Source organism: Parasteatoda tepidariorum, chromosome 12 (genome assembly GCF_982258835.1).
Source record: "Parasteatoda tepidariorum strain Cologne lab strain chromosome 12, Ptep-v5.0, whole genome shotgun sequence".
In the NCBI taxonomy this organism is placed as follows: domain Eukaryota; kingdom Metazoa; phylum Arthropoda; class Arachnida; order Araneae; family Theridiidae; genus Parasteatoda; species Parasteatoda tepidariorum.
The window spans coordinates 13,760,893-13,784,270 of NC_141766.1; the positions used below are offsets into that span (position 1 = coordinate 13,760,893).

Genomic DNA, 23,378 nt, shown 5'->3' on the forward strand with positions numbered 1-23,378 from the left:
TTGGTTCAAACGCATGCAAAAGTGTATTGATTATCATGGAGAATATTTTGAAAAACAATAAAACCAATTTCGATCCTACATGTTTGTTGTTTCATTATTAGGCCAGAAATATAAATAGCAACCCTCGTATTATTCTTTTCTTGCCTATTGAATCAAAATTAAGACTATTTTATACAAAAATGTAACCAACCGAACCGACTGGGGTCAATCAAAATTTAAAAGTACTTATTGATAACGAACATTTTTTTGCTGATATTGCACCTCATCTGGAAATTTTTCCTCGTTTGACATCTCAAATCAGAGAGGCGGGAAAAGAGAGAGACAGGACTGAGAATCAGACTTACAGGAGGTGGACAAAATAATAGAAAAACTTTTGTACTAATACATTTTTTCATATTTCTGAAGAAATAATTAGAGAATTATTTTATAACTTCAGAAAAGCGTTTATATCATGCGATTTCTCATACTTCTCAATGAAGTTTGAAGCTTTTATAGGCTTGAGGGACCGACAATAAATTAAAAACGAAAAATAGTGTTTTTGAACACTCTATACTAAAAAAACGTAAAAAATAAATTTATTACTTGTAACAATTATTTTGGCTATTAAAAAAAATAATTGCACAAATTTTCGTAAACCTAGCTATTTATGGAGATATGGGCATTTTTATAAGAAACATTTTCTGCGTATTGTTTTTTACTATAACTTTAAAAATATTAAATAAAAGTAAGCAAAATTTGGTTAAATATTTTGGTATTTTTATGGAGGTACGGACATTTTAATAAAAAAGCTATTTTTTGTGTATTGGTTTTGACAATAACTTTAAAAATATTCAAAAAAATTAAACAAAAATTGGTTAAATTTTTTGGTACTTTTTATGGAGGTATGGACATTTTTATAAAAAACTATTTTTTGTCTATTGTTTTTTACTAAAACTTCAAAAATATTCAATAAAATTCAACAAAATTTGGTTAAATTTTTTGGTACTTTTTATTGAGGTATGGACATTTTTATAAAAAGCTATTTTTTGTCTATTGTTTTTTACTATAATTTTAAATATATTCAATAAAATTAACAAAATTTGGTTAAAACTGCGCAAGATATTAAAGTAATTCTTTTATACTGCGGATGCTTAGGAAAAATTTGAAATTTCTTCGTATCGTATTTGGCAACTAATAAAAAAACTCCAATTTGAATATCCTAAAATTTTAAGATGTTTCAAGCAATTTTTTACTTTTTAAAAGAAAGCTCAAAGTCATTAGGGGTTTTCCACGATGGCGACCATCAAATGATGTTGAACCATCATGAATCGCACAGAAACCAACATAAACCATCAAAATGTTTTGATGGATACATCAAGAATTCTGACTTGGGTAGGTCCATCACGAATTCTTTGCTTCGTAGCTCCAATTTGACCTTGTTGTCACTATTATTTCATTTAATGTACTGTAAATCATTAATTAATCAGTATAAAATTAAGTAATCTGTGAGATAATACTGTATACGAAAGGTGGTAGAAGTGGTGAATTCCCTGATTTGAATATAAACAAAATGAAAAAAAAGTTACCAACTTTATCAGCTCAAAAACCATTCTTTCGTTTTTTATTTCGACTCTTACATTCCCGAAGATGTCTATAGAAGTAACTCTCAGATCAGTTCTCTTTAAATCTACAATTTTATGGCCTTAAACTTATTTATCGAACTCGTAAAAATTATTATTTTTCTTTACATATTACTTTTTGAGTTATCTAGATGTTGAGTGTTTATTGGAATTGAAGTAGTAAATAAATATATAAAAGCTTATTTAAGATAATTTATTTATCATATTTATGAGACAAAAGTAGGCATTCGTTTATTGATTAACGGTTAAAAAAGTTTACAATGATTTCGTTACTACAACTGAAGGATATTTGACCTTATGCTTTAAACAAACCAAAAACCTGATTTAAACTGAAATAAAACCCCGAATTCTTTTCTAATTGCCGGATTTTCCCTGTTTGATGATTAGAACGATTTGATGATTATTGATCGATTTTCTCTTTTTTTATCACTTTTTTCATTCCTATATTCCTTTCATTCCTATTTCAATCGTTCATAATATTTCCAGAGACAACAACTACTGCGGATTCTCGAAGGATATTTGACCTCATGCTTTAAACAAACCAAAAACCTGATTTAAACTGAAATAAAACCCCGAATTTTTTTCTAATTGCCGGATTTTCCCTGTTTGATGATTAGAAACGATTTGATGATTATTGATCGATTTTCTCTTTTTTTTTTATCACTTTTTTCATTCCTATATTCCTTTCATTCCTATTTCAATCGTTCATAATATTTCCAGAGACAACAACTACTGCGGATTCTCGATGGATATTTGACCTCATGCTTTAAGCAAACCAAAAACCTGATTTAAACTGAAATAAAACCCCGAATTTTTTTCTAATTGCCGGATTTTCCCTGTTTGATGATTAGAAACGATTTGATGATTATTGATCGATTTTCTCTTTTTTTATCACTTTTTTCATTCCTATATTCCTTTCATTCCTATTTCAATCGTTCATAATATTTCCAGAGACAACAACTACTGCGGATTCTCGAAGGATATTTGACCTCATGCTTTAAACAAACCAAAAACCTGATTTAAACTGAAATAAAACCCCGAATTTTTTTCTAATTGCCGGATTTTCCCTGTTTGATGATTAGAAACGATTTGATGATTATTGATCGATTTTCTCTTTTTTTTTTATCACTTTTTTCATTCCTATATTTCTTTCATTCCTATTTCAATCGTTCATAATATTTCCAGAGGCAACAACTACTGCGGATTCTCGATGGATATTTGACCTCATGCTTTAAGCAAACCAAAAACCTGATTTAAACTGAAATAAAACCCCGAATTGTTTTCTAATTGCCGGATTTTCCCTGTTTGATGATTAGAACGATTTGATGATTATTGATCGATTTTCTCTTTTTTTTTAATCACTTTTTTCATTCCTATATTCCTTTCATTCCTATTTCAATCGTTCATAATATTTCCAGAGACAACAACTACTGCGGATTCTTGAAGGATATTTGACCTCATGCTTTAAACAAACCAAAAACCTGATTTGAACTGAAATAAGACCCCGAATTTTTTTCTAATTGCCGGATTTTCCCTGTTTGATGATTAGAAACGGTTTGATGATTATTGATCGATTTTCTCTTTTTTTTAATCACTTTTTTCATTCCTATATTCCTTTCATTCCTATTTCAATCGTTCATAATATTTCCAGAGATAACAACTATTGTGGATTCTCGAAGGATACTTGACCTCATGCTTTAAACAAACCAAAAACCTGATTTGAACTGAAATAAGACCCCGAATTTTTTTCTAATTGCCGGATTTTCCCTGTTTGATGATTAGAAACGGTTTGATGATTATTGATCGATTTTCTCTTTTTTTTTATCACTTTTTTCATTCCTATATTCCTTTCATTCCTATTTCAATCGTTCATAATATTTCTAGAGACAACAACAACTGCAGATTCTCGGTAGTTTCAAAAAACATTTTTCCTAATAGTAGCAAGGGTAATGTATTCTATAAAATTAGAATTAAAAGTATTTCATAAACCACTAAACACTAGTAATTTAAACAGTTACACAGATGGTTTTATAAACGAATGCTTAAGTATTTAATATCTAGAAATTTTTTTAAAAAAATTCTCTTTGTTTCAAAAAATCCTGCTTTTGTTTACTACTACTGAAGAAAATAATTCGTAACAGCCTCAAATAGTTGTAGTCTGTATTTCTAAGCATTAAGGCATAAGGTTTATAGACAAAGCTCAAACATTTGTTGTCAAGAACAATGGATAATGTCAACTACATTGCCTGATTTATGAATAAGCGAGCTGACCTGTAGTTCTCAGATAGCCAGTCATGAAATAAGAAGCTATTGTTATTTTACAATGAAGCGTAATTTACATGTCACCATAACAGATGGAAGAGGTTTCTGAGCATAGGCGCGAAACTGACCTTTTTTAAAAAAGAAATCAACTGAAGCGTTTATGATTAATATAATGACAATAATATTACCATTGATGTAAAATTCAATTACCAAATTATTCCTAACTGACCTTTAATGCACTTTCATGCATTACGCATTAAGGTGGATCACGAAAATTCAAAATTTCAAGTTGATTTAATGTTGTCTCTGCAGAAATCTCCATAGAAAATAGTTTGCATGAATGCTTCATTCATTGAAAAAAAAAGTTTACATTTCTTTTTTAATCTCTTAAAAAACATATCAAACAAAAATTACAAAGTTAGATGCAACTTTAACAGTTGAATAGTTTCTTGTTTTATTCCATAACAAAATTCAGAAAACGATACTGAAAAAGGTCATCAGCCTGTTCAGGAAGCCCGCACACTTCGAGAGTACACGTACATTCGTTAAGCCTAATTTCATTTAAAAACTTATATAAAACAATTAATGCAATTAAATACGCAGGAATTTGCCTTTTATTATCATTGATTGTATCTGAATATACTGCAATAAAATGTTACGAGATATTTCTTAAAAAAAATTCAGAATTGACTCAAAACATACAAAATACTATTTAGCAAACTCCAAATTGCAAATTTCTACATCCGCATAAACTAATAAACATTCCATACTTTCTCTACTCCGTTAAAATATAAACGAGAGCCCAGAGCGCAGTAAAAAAAATAGATAAATAAAAATTTCAAAAATACTCGGAACTGAAACACATATTAAAGGTCTGTGAGACAATATTCCCAGTAAGCACACACCTCACGGCAAACGTAAGGCCGTATGCTGGCATTCTAGGTAGGGTAACGGCAAAAGGCAAGTACAATAGGGTCCTTTATCGTTTGTTTTGAGGCATTTCAGGAAGAGGCGGAATAACTCTTCACCTATACAGGCCCGAAAAATAAAACCGTTGTTTGGCCTCTTACACTTAATTAGTTACTGGACCTTTATTGTATACCGTTGTTTGGCCTCTTACACTTAATTAGTTACAGGACCTTTATTGTATACCGTTAATTAAGTGTAATGTTACAATAGATTAATAATGAATAGATGCAGAGTTGGTAAAAAATGTGCTTTTAACTCAAAAATTTGAAAAAAATCAGGAGAGAATGGAAAAAATCCATAAAACGTTAACCGTATTTTTGAGAGGAAAAAAACAACTTTTATTATTCTTTGAAAACTGCTAATTTTTTACATAGAATATTAAAAACTTGAATTTTATTATTTTACTATAATCTAAATATACTTTATGTGGTATTACCTATTATATTTTTTAAAAAAATAATTTTATTAAAAAATAATCATTTTAAATTTTATTAAAATTTTTAAATAAATATATATAATTATTTATTTTTTCTTTTTGAAATCATTTTCTGAAGTATAATTTTTAACTCGAAATATAATATATTCTTTCTTTCTAGAAAAATTTAATACATATTCCCTTAAAAATAAGAATATATATTAATACTTTTAACTAGAACAATTCCTTTGTTCATTGAGAAAAAGTTTTTATTTTTTCGATTGTTTATTATAAAATTTTGTTAAATTTATTGTATCAAACATGTACTTAAGAAAGACTTATTGAATTGAATACTTATTGAAGACTTTTTCTTATTGAAGACTTATTATTATTTTTTTATTGAATAAGCGATACATTTATTTTTAACGTTAAAGGATTCAATAAAAAATCCATCATTTTTGTAATTCATGGTAAAAAAAAAAAAATCTAGTATAATTTATATGATAGCAGTAAAAGGCTAAAGGTCCGTCATTGTCTATTTTTTGTCATTTTAGGAAGAAGCGATATGAAAACTTTTCCCATTGTTTATGTTTTGGTCGCTTGAAAATTATTACTGTAAGCCCCAAATGAAATTAACATAAATTTTTTCCAGACTATGACTCCTTTTTTAAACCTTCTCTAAAACAAAAATGAATAGGTAAGTTTAAAATTCATGTAAATAAAAAAATCCATTTTATAGAAAATAAATGAATAAAAAAATATTGTAAATTGCTTAAATCCTCCTAGAAATTATAAATATCTTGAATTTAGAGCAAGGATTTTTAATGAGATGGGCTTTTTTATTACATTAATTTACTAACTTTTATTACAATTTAAGTGTTTTGTAATAATGAATGTATACCATTTATAATAGTAAACGTTTTATTTATATAAATTGTTTTTTATTTTATTTTTATTTTAATGTTCATTTCAAATTTAATATCTTAGTTTAATCACTTACTTCTTAAAAACTGGATTCAAAATAGTTTAAATGGTCTTAAGAATTTTGAATTTTAAAAAAATCGTGTTTAAATTTTCTGACTGTTTATAGCAAATGTCTAGTCTAATAAAGTAAATAACTTTTTTTCCCCTAAACTTTTAAGCAATACTTGAAAATAATAATTGTTTAGGAAATTTTATTCTTAAATATACGTTTTTAAGTAATAAAAATACATTTGGATATTTTTATTAATTAAACTTCAAAATATTAAGCAAATAATTTTTTTTAAAAACTTATAATACAGAATATAAATAAAAATTAAAATTATACTTTCAAAACGTTAATTATATTTATTTTTTATTTGCATTACAAAAATATTTTTTCATGCAGCATTAATTTATTTTTAAAATAGTTTATATACATTAAGGAAAAAAAACTGTTTTGAATGCAATACATAGATGGCGCTGTTTTTTATTTTTTACTCTAGACGTGTTTCTGAGTCCTGCGGATAGATGGCAGAAAATATAAAGTGTAGGGTCTTGTAGGGTTGCCTTTCTTTTAACTTTGATAGAATTTCGCCAATTTACACAGAATCACAGTCGGTACGGCTTTTGTCCAGGCATAACCAATTGAGGAGACTGCGGGGACAATATCCCCCCCCCTCTCCCTTCTGCTTACTATAGTCAAGCAAATTTATCATTCATGTGTGGCAAGGGTCTGCACTATTTATTCTAGCATAAAATGTGACATAAATAAAAAAATGTTCTACTGCATATTGCCTTAACCAATTAAATAGCGGAGTAGTTATTTAAAACCATAATTGCGTTATTGAGTTTTATTTTGAAACTAAATTCTTTAAATAGCAAATTAGACAAAATTAAACATTAAATTTCTCTGTTTCAATCTTTCTTTACACTACATTCGTCACATACTTCAATTCAAGTGTTAATAAAAATAGCATAGTATTTAAAGCTGGAAAAAATACAAAAGTTACAGCAGGATTGAAAAAAAGTCACCGATTTTTTCTTCTACGAAGTCGATATAAGATTTAAATAAAAATGCATTGTGTGAAAAATTACTCATTTTCCAGTAATGTTCCCTAGTTGTAGAAAAATGAAAGAAACATAACAATACAAAATAATAAACATACATTTAATCATTTTCAAATGTCATTTGCAAAATGTTTCCTATACATGAATTAAAAACATTGTTTTTTTCTCACAAGGGGTTTTGGGTTAACAAATTTTAAAATTGTGCTATGTTTTAAATCTTAGGAACTAATAACAGAAATATGGCTGAAATATTAAAATAACGGTAAGAGAACCGAAATTTTATCTGTTTGTCCCATTAAACTGTAGGTATAGTTTTAAATTTACGGTAAATTTGCAAATCAATATTTCAGAAAAGGCATAACTATTTAGACGAAATTGAATGATTATGTAATTAGAACTAAGTGGAGCTCTTTTAACCATAAACTGGTGAAAAATGAAATAGTATTTCATGCTGCCGAATCGACTTGGCAATTTTCATAGTACAAAACGAATCCAATGAATCATTTTCATACCTCCTTTTTAAAGAATGCAGTTCTTTTTGAACTAATTTATTGAAATCCGGTTAAAGTTTGACGTTAATTTAAAAAAAATTCAAAAACAGGTCATAATTCGTAAACATGCTAATATTTAAATATATTAAATGTTTTTCAGATAGTGACGATAATTTATACCTTGACTGCAGCAGATAAATTTTTATCAATTGATCAGCTTCTACAGTCCTTTTTTAGAGACAATTTTAAATATTAATCATACGCTTACTGATAATAGTTGTTCGACACAATTTATTTTTATGTATCCTTGTTTTCTACATGGAGGCACCGTCACCTGTTCGCTACGCTCGATAATCCCTGTAGTTGAATCTCATTCATCAAGTTTGAAATAATTGAAGATCAAGTACAAATTGTTTTCTTCCACTTTTTTAAGTAAAAATTACGATTGGATTGCCAGCAGTTGCATTTTAAGGATTCCTAAGTTTTGACAAATGAAGAAGAAGGAAAAACGGTCTCGCCGAGAGTTATTACGCATTGAAGATGTTCTATGGAAAAAGCAGTTTATGCCCGCGCGCAAATTCGTTTTTTTATTCTCTCAGAACTAGAGGCATTTGGCACAAACTGTTCTTAACAATGTTCTTAAAAGTTTTTTTTTTTCCTGAAAAGTCGATTAAAAATTATTTGCTTAATGTAAAATTATTATACTTTTATTTAAGTTCATTATATTAACTTGTTAATTTTGACAAAATAAAAAGGATAGCTGGATTTGAATGATAAATAACTGCGCTTAAAAAAATTACATTTTAGAAAGGCAGAGTGTGCGACACAATGAAAAGAATTTATAAATTAGAAGTAATTTTTTCTTGTTAACCGATCATATAAGAAACAATTCTTATTTCTCTTTATTCTACACATATTTTCAAATGTCGGTATAAAATGTCGAAGTTTTATATTTGGCAACACCTAGCCTTTTTCTATATAATATTTTTTTCTTTATTTTCATTATTTTTAATATTAAGTCAAGAGGGATATTATGAAAATCGCGTAAATGAAAACTTTTTCCACAACAATCAATAAATAATTATTAGTTAAAGAAAAAATGAAAAAAAAACTTTTAAATTGTAATAACTTTCAAACAAATAAGAGTTTCTAAAAGGAAATAAAGACTATGTTACGGTTAAAAACAAATTTGGCTCTTTCAGCATACCAAATTTAACTTCCGCAGCTGAATTCTTGCGGTCACAGAGCGGCCCGCATGTTATTTTTCTAACAAGTATAAGAGTAAAAATAATCTTGACTTAATTTTAGAATTATTTTTTAATTCCATTGTAATCTCCGTTCAATTTCCTACATATTAACGTAATTTGAAGTTTCTAAATCAAGCAGTGTTTGATAAAATGTAACGTTAAGTTGAAAACCCCAAAACAGTGGCGGTATCAGTGACCTTTTCAGTTTTCTGACAGAGAAGGAAATTTATTCAGTTTTCTGACAGAGAAGGAAATTTATTAATATCTGCTCGTTTCACGTTAATTTAACAATGCAGTTTATTTTTCCAACTTCATATAAAAAGAATTTTCAGGAATGGTCAGTGTTAATGCTATTATTCTAGGTTCTCATGCGTTCGCACTTTTCGATTAGACCAATTTAATCGATTAGATTAACTTCAACACTATTATCTTAAGTAAAGAATTCTAAGAGTCATGAAAAAAATCATGATAGCATCTCGAAAATCAAAAAGCATCTCGAAATGATATAATTAAAAATAAAGAAGATAATTTTTGAAATTCTTGGAATTCATTGTTTTACAGACTGACCTTTTTCTTTTTACTTTCACCAGAGGGTAATTTTAATAGTGTTACATTAAATTACCTTAAAGCAATTTTATATTCGTTTTATAATTAACTTATACACAACTATTGTTCTTCTTTTTGGCAGCAATTATTATATAAATATTAATACTGAAGAAAGAAAAGAATTTTCTGCGAAACGTATATTGGCTGGAATTAAAAATCAATTTAGCCCATTGACTGACAAAAGGACAAAAATTAATTTAGACACCTTCTGTAATTAATGACGACCTTAAAAAAAATCTATCCAAGAAAAAAAAATGATTAATGGGTGTCCAGTGATTGGAATAGTGCAATTACAATTCTCTCATGTTATTAAGCAAATAGTATTCTGTAACTTCCATTAATCATTTTATTAACGAATAAAATTGTAATTGTATAGTATATTTCTTTCTCTTAATAACACATACTTTTTTTTAATTTTTTACTTTAATAATCTTTTTTTGAATTGATTCTGTTTTTAGAAAACAGTTCAAACCAATCTTTCAATAAAATTTTATATAAATAATATCTGATATCTAGTAACTTATTCTTAGTTTATTTACAGTTAAATATAATAAATTTCGCAATTATAGTAAGAATAAAGAAGTTTAACAAATACGACATAGTTAAGTTAAATTTTTACTCTTTATTTTGTAAAAAAAAAAAAAATTTATTTGATATGCATATTTTTTGTAGAATATTTATTTTGAAGAACTTGTAATTCAACATAACGTTGAGTAATTTACGCTGCGTAATTCTTTTGCCGCATTAATTTATTTATTCTTTATTTGACTTAGCTCAAATAAATATCCCCATAAAATCAATTTAGAGCAGTTCAGTATACATATCTTAATAGAAAATTAAAGGAGTTTAGTTTCCTACTCAGAATTTTAACACTTTAATCTTTACGCTACTATGACAGATATTAAATGAAAATATTATTTTGAATTATTTTCGTAAAAACAAAGTTTACTCACTGTCCCTTCTTTACACGACCCATCATGATAATTAATTCCTCGAATTAGTGCTGTTTTAAATAGTTTTCGATAAAATTATAATAATTTGTATTATTGGTAATTATTGCACTAAAATTAGTAGTTTGTAATGCAAGCACTTTTGTACGTGGTAAGAACTAGCGATTTTTTACTGTATATATTAAATGTAAAGTCTATATCAAAAAGAGAATCATAAGAATTTTAATGGTCAATTAATTTTATGCAATAGAATTTCAGGAATAAAAAGGAGTTTGTAAGTGTATTTGTGTGCAAATACACTTACAAATACAGGATCTTATTTTGAGCTTTTCCTCTCTTTGTTAGTGTATGGTAAATTGAGAAGTTAACGACGTCCGGTTATGCGCTTCTCGCATCCCACCCTGTTGGGGGTCAGAGTTCTTGAGGAACTTTACACTTTTCCAATTTTTTTTTTTTTTTTCTTCACTAAAATTTCAGTTTTTATTTATTTCCTTATATTGCTGATGATTATTATTATTTAACATTTTCATAAAACCAATTTTGTTTTCAATTGTTTGCAATAAGCTTTTAATTGAACTATTTATTTTTTCTAAAAAAATAAATAAGCAAATGTATAACAGAAAAACGGAAAATTCTCATATTTCATAGATTGCGAAAAGCAATACACAGTAAAAATCTTTTACAGATCAAAATTCTATTTCTTATGCATCTAACAAAAATCTTTCAACCGGATATGGGAAATTGTAAAAGTAAATAAAAAATAAATACATAAATAAACTCTAACTTTTTAAAAATATTTTTTGATTCAATATTAAAGTCTTATTTGATTAGTAATATAACTTGTTAAAAATGGAGAGAGTTTCGCTTTTTATGATTTATGGGTACAACTAAGCATCATAATTTTTTGCACTTTTTTGGATTTTTAAACCCCTTGTATCTGAACAGTCAAGAGTTTGTAAATGATTCAAATAAATCAAATTCATTCTCATTCATGTGTTTTAAAATTATAAGCAGATATATTTGTTTGTAGGAAAAAAAAACATTATAAAGCGAGAAATCAGTTTCAACCTTCCTTAATTTTAACAATTGATATAATAAATCGGTAGCTTACTTAATTAGCTATATCTCGTGGTTCGTGCACTAATAAAGAAAGCTAAAATATAAAAAGAAAACTATAAACGAAAAATTAACGGTAACGAAATTGTTAAATCTTCTTATTTCATAAATTAGTAAAATCAAATTTTTCTCTCATCTGGACACAAATGCAATAAAAGTTAGATCTTTTGTAATTCATACATTTTAATTTTTTAATGTCCTAATTTTTATGAGTTAAGGTGGAAACTTCTAACCGTATTTCATTTATTAAATTGGCTAAAATGTTCAGACTACACAACATCATTTTTCGTTCTTTTCTTTATCTTCCATCTCTTTATCTAAGCAGTCGAAAGTTTGTAAATTATTTAAATCATGGTGAACGACTATTTGAGTCTTTCACAACTATTGAGATAATATAGTACGTTTATAGTACGCCATGATACAAATTAATCAAGTTTCTTTAAATGCTTCAAATATAAACACATATATATTTTTGTGCAGGTAAAAAAAGAACATTAAAAAACAAGAAATTAGATTCTTTGATCCCTCAAAAATTTGAGTAATTTATCTGATAAATTTGTAATAAGCTTCGTGTTCATGCATCACTGCGATATTTCTTGAATATCTTGATTTTTTTACAACGTAAGCACATTATATTTCTTAAACAAATGCGCAAACAGAAGTTTAACTGTTATGAAACTCTGAAGAAGCATCATAGTATTTTTTTCCCCATTATAGTAATAACTTTTAAGTAGGATTATTTTAAAATTTCTTGTTAGAATTTGTTTTACTAATTAAAGAAATGTTTAATATTTTTTTTCAAGCACAAGTTAGACACTGTTAATAAATTATTAAAAAAAGGAAGAAAATTAATGGTAATAAAATTGTTAAGTCTTCTTATTTCGCAACTTCAAAAATTAGTACTATTCAACTAGACACAAATGCGTAAAATGTTGGATCTTTTATAAATCATGCACTTAAATGTCTATTTTTTAGTATATTTACTTTGAGGAGTTAACTCAGATACTTCTAAACTGGATTTAATCTTTTTAATTAGAAAAATATTCTGCAAAAAATTATCAATATATTGTATTTTTATTTAATTTTTATATGAAAAAATTCATAAACAGTGGCAGGAAAACTACTAAATTATTGAGCCGAATCCTGAAAGAAATATTTACTATAATACGTTTCCCTCTGAATAAAAAAGTCCTAAGGAGCGAAGTCCCCTCCGCTATTTTTGGGTGTTTATTTTAACTTTACATTTTGCTTTGCTGTACAAAAAGTATAAGATTTAGAAGTTTCAAATTACGAAGGATAAGCGGTGGAGGCTCAGGGGAAGGAACGCTAGCCAACTAATGAGTTTTGAGGATTTGAATCTTAAGAATTGCTGGTTGATACGAATTTCGTACCCGGCTGACATAAAATATTCCAAGTGATAGACGCATCGTGGATTATTAGAGTCCCATCTTCGTCTTGCTAATCACGGGAGGTTTTCGTGGTTTATCTCACCATGAAAAAGTTCTCCACGAAGGCAATTCGTTCCCGATACTTTTGTACAGGAGTTCTCTTATTTCTTGGTTTAGATTCAAAATTACAAGGATATAAAGTTGAACACTGGTAACCATGAGATCAAATTCGGGTTGGCTGTTCAACAACAGTTATAAAATAAAATTACAAAGGATTACAGAAAAATGAACAGAGAGTGCGATGAAAATGAAAATGACTATTCTATAATTAGTTTGGAAATTGTTATCTGCAAAATCTGGTGTAAAAAAATACTGTACTGGCTGCTTTGTAGAACACAGAAATGCAAATACTAATTAGAAATTTTGCGCTCTGTAAAGGCTAATTTTGATCTTGAAATTAATACCGGTATTCAAATATGTTCGAAAATTAATTGCAATTTTATTATTGCCTTTTACGCACCTTTTTTCTTCTTTTTCTTTTCACGTGATTGTTCTTATGATGAGTTGTAGAGAAAATTTCGATTTCGATTGTTAACTTAAAAATCACTAATTGTTAATAAAAAAATACTGCGATTGGTTGATATGTTTGCTAGAAAAGAAAATTTAATCAAAACTACCAAAATATTGTAAAACTTACTTTATTTCCGGCTATAGGGAAAAACCAAAAAGCTCAGTATTTTTTAACGAAGTGGTTTAGTAATGTTTTCGGTAAAGTAATAAAAAATTTAGATTTTATAATATGAGTTGAAATGCGAAAAACGTGGTAAAATTTTATAATTTTACCATGATAGTTTAGAGCACTGTATAAAAACCATTTGTTCAGAAAAATTTACTATTCAGTTTTATATTTTTTACTAAATGTGAGGTTAAAAGAGCTATAATTTTGAAAGCTAGAGTATCCGGTTAACTGCTATCATTTTAACAAAAAAATTACCAAATAAATGGTTTAAATACTTGGTTTTATTAACAGAGCTATGGTTTTGTTTTGAAAAAATGTTATTATCATAGAATGCGGTAATTTAAGAAAAACTTTTTCTTCGCGTAGTTGGCTGAAAGGTAACTTGGTTAAAATTTAATTTGCTGAAAGGGCGGGTTTATGTGTAAACTTAACAAGAATTTTGTTTTGAAATTCCAATATGTTTGAAAGCAATTGAAAATTTAAATACTCATTCGTTATATCTTTCTTTAAGTTTTTTTGCTTTAAATATTGACCATTGACTATTTATCCATTGTCATAAAAAATTTATTTTATAAACATGCGCTCAAGTTGTTGTCAATAAAAAGTAGCGAAAGACAGCCAGAGAGAGAGAGAGAGATTTGTTTGTTGCCTAATATCACTCTTAATAATTATATTGACATTTTTAAAAACAATAAACTTAATAAATAACGCTAAAACCGTTCCCTGTTTAAACTTCAATAAGTCTTGTTAACGAGTAATATTACTTCTCTTTTTTTTTTTCCAGTTGAGTTACACAATCTAAATTCCTTAAGTTTTTTTTTCTTTCAAGTACAGATAATTATTTTTCAAATTTATTAAATCCTCTATTTCATTATGCTTAGCAAAATGTTCTTACATAAAGCTGCAATACTTGTATATTTTGAAAATAAAATGTTATGTGTTTTGCGAAAAGTGAAAAATATTGCAGCTTAAGGAAGTATATATAAAGAAAAAAAATCAATGATGAATGAACGATAAGCAATTACGGGAGTGAGCGGAGTAAGAAAAGGGTAAAGCCTGCTATTTTTTATTTTTGTATAAATGGAATGATTTTTAAACAAAAAATAGACAGGTAATTTTTAACTATGCATTTAATGAAATATTTAAAGTTTCAAATGATAAAATAAAAAATAACGTTTTTCATGTGTTATAGCTATGCAAATAATAGCAAAATAAAAACTGATGTTACTTCAAAAAATTTCGATGCATGTTTTGAAATATAAACTGCGTGTATATAAGTGTGTTTCAAAGTATAAATTTAAAATATAAACTAAATAAAACTGTTTGAAAACTAATAATGGATTTCTAAAATCAATGTTGTTGCTTAAACGTAAATAAAATAAAGTTTTAAAGTTAAAGTTACGATTTTTATGTTAAAGAATTTAAAAATCCTGAATTTTAATGCCATAGAAAGTATAAATATGCATAGCTAAATAGAATTTCATCGTATGAATATCGTCTGTAAGAAAGTTAAAAGAACATCATTATCCTTATAAAGATAGTTAAAAGAAGTAAGTATTTAGTAGAAAAATAAAGTAACCTCAAATTTTTGCTTTAAGTATCCAAGGTAATGAATTTGTTGCAGTTGGTTATTTAGGATTTTAAATCTTTCTGATCATTAGCTTTCAACCAAAAATATAATTATTTTTTAGTAATGTAATTGAATGATATAAAAAAAACCAGTCGTCATGCATTCATTCATAAACAAAAACAAAAAAATTCTTAACTCGGGGAGTGATTTATAAAGACTTTTAGACGAAAATATATATATATTTTTTTAAAAATTTATAATTTTGTAGTGCTAATATTATATTTTACTAAACCAGTTTGCTAATGTAAATAAATTTGCCCAATTAAAGTTATTTAATTATTTATAAAAAATAATTCATAAAAGTAGAACGTGTTTTTATGTACTAAAATTGTTAAAAAGCTGATGAAACCTAAAAAATGGTTTATTTACTTAAACGTCCTTAATTATGGAATCTTTACTGTTCATTATAAAGAAACGATATTCTAATTTACTACTTCGCAAATCAAAATATATATGTAAGCATTATTTCCCAGTTTATATGTATAAAAAATTTTTCTTACGAAAAGTACTCAAATGAATTTTGACTTCAATAATTTTTTAATTTAGTAAGCTTGCTTATTGCTAATAGTTAATAAAATATTTTAGTGCAGATTAATTTTTTATTATGAGGACCAGAAATTGTCTTTAAGAATTCAAAATAGATATTCATTACGGTTTGAAATCACCAGATAAGTATGTTTGAAGTCCTTGAACTAAAAAGAATGTGGGGAAGCACATTTTGTCCCCTACCCCCAATTCTAAGAAACATTCCTTTCAAGTACGGAAAAGCTGCTCAGTAGGAGGTCGTTGATTACTTCTATGTATAGAACAAGCTAAAAGATTCATTTGGCGAAAAGGGTGTAAAAAGAAGGAGATAAACGTAGCCCCTAGTTTTCTTCTTTCTTCGAAAAATAGAAATGGTGGCACTAAGTAACAAGTAAGTAACAAGTTTTTTCTCTTTAGTTCATGTAATTTAAAAAAATTTTTAACTTATTTATTAAATAGCTTTTTAAAATTAGTTTAATTCGCTTTGATTTTATTTGCTAAGTTTTTAGAAATTATGTTTTATAACTATAATACTTCAGTTGGCTATTTTATCTTATGCTTTCCTGTTGTTTAGTTTAAGCTGCTAGTTTAGTTTTAAAATGAATTAGACGATTTTTTTAATAAATAAAAGTTCAATTAACTCTATCTAATGAAAGAAAAATTTATGATTTCTTATGCTTTAATTAAAAATGCTTCTTTCATTTTTCGGAAGCATTGATTAATTTAATAATTTACTTCATTTCGGTAGCCATATTTTTTCTCTGAAGGATTGTTAAAAAACATTATTTGAATTATCTAAACCGCGGGTGTCACTTATTGTTTCAAATAATAATTTTGATTAGATATAAGAAGAAATATTTTTTTGAACCACCATAAAATAAATAAATAAATAGTAAGAGTTTAAATTTTCTCATCTCTAATTAGTTACTTTATATTTAAATTATACTTTAATTTTGATATTTTTCTGCTTTGACTTTTTTAAATTAAAAAAAATAATAATAACGTTGGTAAACATGTAAAAATTGTTCCACTAAACACTTCCACTTTTAAAGTTTTTTTGAGTATTTTCAGAATATATTTTTAAACAATTTAAATATTTGTTTTGATACTCAATATAATATATTCTTTGTTCTAAATAAATAAATAACAAAATGACATATTAAATAGAAGGACAGTATTTCTAATTTTTATTTTGTTGTTTTTATACTTCTTTTGCATTTAATGAATTGCTGTAGAGGTATAAGAACATTTCAAATCTTTATATTAAGTTTAATTTTACGATTAAATTTGTTTTAAAATGAATTAATTCGTTATAAAATTATTATGTTGTAAAACTGAATTTTTTATAAAGCAAATTTAATTTAAAATTACGTTCAATTTTTTTGAATAGAAATTAGAATATTATTTCATGGTTATTATTTTTAAAATTTATTCATAAGTATAATAATATTTTCTGTATAATAATTTTTTTCATGAAATAAAGCTTTTTGTATTAAATATTGTTGGTCCTCAATGCTATAAAGACGATTACTAATTCTTTTTTTCCAGTTATTGTGCAAAATCTATAATTTATCTCATGTAATTTATCTTCTTCTTAATTTACTATTTTGAGTTTTTAAATGGTTGTTAATTCTAAAATATACCTGTTCAGCCTTCACCTTTGACAATTTTGTGTTTAAGAAAGTGTATACATTTTCTACAAAAAAGAATTTTTATTAATTGTTTAATTAAAATTTATGATGATAACTGTGTAGTGGAAATATATAATCTAAAAATTGTTGGAAACTATTCCTCAAAAATTCAGGAAATTATATTTTTAAAATTGAGAGGGAGCCCTAACTAACAAAAGCTTTATTTAGAATTTGTCTATTTATTTTAATTCTAATTTATCTATTTATTTTAATTCTAATTGGCTAAAAGACTAGTTCTTTTTCTAAATTAGAATCAAAAAAATTTTAAGAGAAAATTTGGTAAGGTAAAATTTGGTAAACATTCAACTTATCGTCAGTTACCAAAAATATAAATATTCGCCGTAATTTTAATATATGATCCTTCTCTTTCCTTTAAATCAAAATTAATTTCATTTAAATCAAAAAATTGTTTTTAACAAAAATTATAAAATATAATTAGTTAGAAACAGTTTTGATTTTGTTGATTTTTAACTGTTTTTATGACGATCATACTCTAATTTATTCCTTTTCTTTTATGGAAAGACAGGGCGAAAGATCCAAGAAATGCTAATCCAGCGATCAACAGCCATCAACAGCTAAATAAGGTAAGAACATAGTGAAACATTAAATATTAATATTTTTTTCAATTAAATCACATATTTTTGATTTGCAAAAGAATTTTGATTTTTTTAATTAATAATTATTGTGCTTATCAAAATTAAGTTCACTTTATGTATTTCTCTAACACAGTCTTTATTAATAACAAGTGTTTTTATTACTCATATAAGCTTTTATATTTATATTTTTGCAATATTCTTATTTAATAATTTCTTAATAAGGTTTCGTAATAAATGAAAAATGCACTTTATAAATGTATAAATTAGGTGAAAAGATGTGCTGACAATTTTATATCATTACGATATTTTAGTATTTGTTTTCTCTGTTTTCATGCCTGTTATAACATTTTTTTATCATTCTATTTTTTTAATTAGTTAGAAAACAAAATTTTAAAAGAAATTATTTTTACTGTTAAAATAACTACGTAAAGTTATGAATGAATAATGAAATATTTTTCGTTATTTTATTTGAAATGATAATATTATATAACATTTCATTTTTCCATAAGTTTCACCAGCATATAATATTCGTATTAAAGCAATTATTTTAGCAAATATTTTTTACTTAAAAAAATACATGAAAAAAATTAAAAACTTTGTCCACATTAAATTTGGGCTGAAAGGCTAAAAGTATTCCCCTACAAGCTCGTGCTAAGTTTTATTGAATTTATCAATTCACATTTAGTTCCTCTAACACACCACATGCTTAGAGTATAAACAAGATAAATGATAAACAATGAACTTATTGTCATATTCCATAACTGAAATAAAAATATTTACATTAATCTTCATACATGATTTTAGAAACAGTTTTTTTTTTTAATGTTTCGATTTTGTTGTTTTTGTTTTAACTAATTTTACAACTATCATATTCTAATTATAGTTTTTTTTTTCTTTCATAGGGAGTCAGGATGGAAGATCAACAATGAAGATAAAACTCAAAATTTAAAAATCAACAAAAAGGATGGTAAGAAATAAATTTATATTTTACCTTAGGTTACCATATGGTTGAAAAGAAACCAGTTTTTTTTGTTTAAACTGGGGTTTTTGTGTTTTTTTAAAACAATTTGTGGAACATTATTTTAAGCCAATTGAAATTAACCGAGCCAATTCAAGGTCTTTCATAGCATTTAACTATTCCTTTAACTATTAATTAATATTTTCAATAAACAACTAAAAATATCCACTCTTTTCTTTAAATATATTAACAAAATATCTAATAAAAAAGGAAAGAACTAAATATTTAAGTATGCAGCTTTATTTAGCAAGCAAAATAAACATTCAGCATTTAAATTTGATTTTAGTGATACCATAAAGAATGATTTTCTACCTTGCTTGCCCGTAATATAGAAATGCTATATTTCAATATTGTTTAATTAATGTTATTATTTAGATGTGTATAATTTATGATATTAGTATGTAATTAAATTTCATGGAACATAATTATTTTTTAATCCATTAACATAATATAAATTTTTATATATTTAAGGCAATATATCATATATATTTTATATGAATGATAATTAAAAAGTGTTTTCTTATATGGTGCATTATAATTATTTGATAAAAAAGATACAAAATTGATAAGGAAAGATATAATAAAAGTAAGTTTTTATACTAATAGTTTAATAATAAAGTATAAATTTTCTCTCCATTTATTTTAGCATAATAGTTTATTTAATAAGTTAAATAATATCCGAGTTCATAGTCCTGAAATTTCTGAATTCCTGATAAAGAAAAAAAAACTTTATTCTCATGTTTTTTTAGCTTTTTGCTCTGATTTCTGACAATGTCTGTGTTCGATTTTGTTGTTTTTGTTATCACATATTCTACAAATACTAATGCAGTTCCTAAAACTATCAGTTTGAATAATCAAAAGATTTGTATTTCTGATGTAATATATATATATACATATACATATATATATATACAGTACAGAACCAGTTATCCGGAAATCAGAAAACCGGAAAACCAAAAAACCGGAACGAAATTCGGTAAATTTTCCCGGAATTTAAAAAAAAATTTTTTTTTTCCTCATAAGATTTTAGGATTTTTCTTTCTTCTTTGAAAGATGTTTACCATACCATCTCTTTAGAAATAATCATTACTGTATTACTTCATCGTTTTTTCTTCTTTTTAAGATTATTTCCTAATATTTTTTTTTTTTAGTTGAGTTTAACAATAAAAAAAACGGCTTTTTATAGCGATTCAGAAAACCGGAAAAATCAGTTATCCGGAATAGCGATGGTCCCGATCGTTCCGGATAATCGGTTCCCTACTGTATATATAAATGCCAAGACACATATATTTACTTTGCCTTCCTTTCAAAATAATTGAAACTCCACTTAAAAGTAATTTATTAAGGATGTCACGAATTTAATTGCAGATTTTAAATAAATATTGGTATGAAATAATATTAAATAATTGATACTGGTTACAGAAGTACTATTAACATTTCCTAATTATCAATCTCAAACTGTTACGAATCGCTCATTAATAGAATTAAAAAAATTATTCAAGCTTTGTTTCTGGAATTAAAAAATTTATATTTAGAGCAAATTATACTTTTTTGTTAATTTTTTTTTTACAGTTAACTGATAAATGTATAATGTACCAGCAATTTGGTTATTAATATAATGTCGCATTAAATAAAATTAAATATAACATGAATATTGTTAATAAATTGTTGGGTTTAAGAAAATCATTTAAAAAAAAATTTTTTTTCTACGTTTACCATTCAAAACATTGAATGAATTGTTTTCATAACACTTAACATTACTTTAAAATATTATTATAGCTACAATAGTTAACATTTCTAACTAAGATGGTTAAAATTATTTAATTATTACAAAACTAATTGAATAAATAGAATTATAATTATGTTTTTCATTCTCAATTTGCTAATGAATGTTAAAGTTTGTGATACTATTTTTCAATTAGATATCTAAAGCAGATTAAATTAGTTTAGATCAGATTGCATTGCTGAAAAAACTTTTTTAAATTACTTTGGGTAGAATAAGTCTTGATATCTATGAGCTACATATATATGAACTGCATTTAAATAATTAAAAAATGAAATGTGAATAATTTTAATATGTTTGGCAGTTGATCTATTTTAAAAAATAATAATTTGCTTGCATATCCCTTTCACCATTTCTTAGTAAATAACCTTATTAATGGAAAAAAAAGAAGACTTGAATTAAACATACTATAAATAATGTTTTTATTAGTTACATAGTATAAAAAGTATTTATAATTATAATAGTTAAATGATAAGTTTATTTAAGTAATTGATTTTTTTCAAATCTATTTCTTTAAATCAATACTTTTCTTAAGTATAATCATTAAAGGGATGTATGACTATAATAATTTACATACATATCTCTTTTATTATTTCTTAGTGAAATACTATCATTATCTCTGAAATCAGATCTTAGTTGTTTTTTTTTAAATGCAACCTAAAGAATGCATATTTATTAACTAAATTCAATATCATATTTTTATAATTAAATTAATAATTTTTTGTAAAAATAATCAGCTTGTCTTAATCCATGGCTTTTAATAAATCAGTTGATTTAAATCAATGATATTTTTTTTTCTGTGAACATTTAATATATCTATAGTAAAATAAATTGCTTTATTTTTTGCAGGAAAAAGGCTCATTGAAATAAAGCTTCTGGAATGGGATAAAGAAAATATATTTGTCCATATGTAAATAGTGTATACAGATGTATTGATTTGTTACAAGGAAATAAAACTCCTTCATGGTTTATTTTAAGCTTTATTGTTGTTAAAATTCCTGCTTTTATATATTTAAAATTACTAAAATGGTGTATTATTTACTAGTACAAAATATTTTTTTTTTGAAAAAACTATTTATGATATATACTGTTTATCTAATATTTAATAAAATTAATGACTTGATGAATATACACAAAATTATAGGATAAATAAACTTTTGTGTGTAAGTTTCTATCAATAAAAGCTAGATGTAGGTTTTAAATATATAAGCATTATTTTAAAAACTTAAATAACTTATTTATTGAGTTGCATTGTGTTTTATTTTAGAATAAAAATTTGTACTTAATTTCCTCTATCTCAAAATGCTTAAAAAATTTAAATACTCAATTCAAAAAGATTTTTTTTTATATGCTTCTACTTTAAATGATAGCGCTTATAATTGTTTAAAATGAAATAAAAAAAAGTCTATTTTATTGTACGAAGATTCATTGGACATTTGGTTATAAATTAAATAATTGTTTTACACCATTTTGTTTTTTATATTGTCATAAAACAGTATGCATGTAATGACAGTTGTTGTTATATTACAATATAAAAAGCTAAGAATCAATAAATTACTATCACTGATATCAGCCGAGTAGAACAAACACTCGTGACAATTTATGTTCCCTAAATAAGAATTGTAACAAAATGCAGCAAGAAGCCTTTGAAATTAAAAGCTAAGTTCTAATAATAAAAAATAAAAAAAATGCCGAGACACCTAAAATAAAGGTGTGATACCGGCAAGGACGCCATTAAAACTTTCTATTGAACCGAGTTTGAGGTGAGTTAAGGGTGGTGCATTGGTAAATAAGGCAAAGAAGTTCGCCTAAACACCTGAAATAAAGGTGCGATATAGGCGAAAACGGCATAGACGTTTTCTAATCAGCCTACAGTTAAGGTGCCTTAACGGCAAGCGAGGCAACGACGTATGCCAGTGAACGTATTCAGCTTTTGATAAAAAGGCAAAAAAGACATCATAAAGGTTCAATAAAAGCCTTTACGGCAATTTTCTCTTTATTCTGTGAAAAAAAAAATTTCCCCGGTATTTAACAGGCAAAAATGGCAAAGCAATCCAGAGGCAACAAAATAGTCCCGGTCCTTCAACGATTGCCAGAAGTTTGCCTGAAATGCCATGCACTGGCCCTCATTCTGGCCCAGATTTCACTTTATTAACGGAACCGATACGGCAATGAAAAGCCCGCCGTAATGGCACTTTAGGTGAGCCGGCATTGTCCCTTCACTAGCCCAAAAGTTGTGTGCTTGTTGGGTTCGGTATTATAACCGGCCATCTACTGTTGTTTAATAATTGGAAATAAAAGG

At 25.9% G+C, this 23,378-nt stretch overlaps 1 protein-coding gene and 1 long non-coding RNA gene across 3 annotated transcripts in view; one reads left to right on the top strand and one right to left on the bottom strand.

Annotated features, from left to right (window-relative positions):
- LOC107449499 (uncharacterized) overlaps window positions 1-23,378 on the bottom strand; it is a 138,027-nt gene that overhangs the window by 82,328 nt on the left and 32,321 nt on the right. The gene's annotated exons all lie outside the window — the stretch shown is intronic.
- On the top strand, window positions 16,142-22,047 carry LOC147800954 (uncharacterized). The gene is made up of 4 exons (XR_015430886.1): window positions 16,142-16,379; window positions 18,202-18,263; window positions 19,178-19,242; window positions 21,926-22,047. It is a non-coding gene; the product is annotated as an uncharacterized LOC147800954 (long non-coding RNA).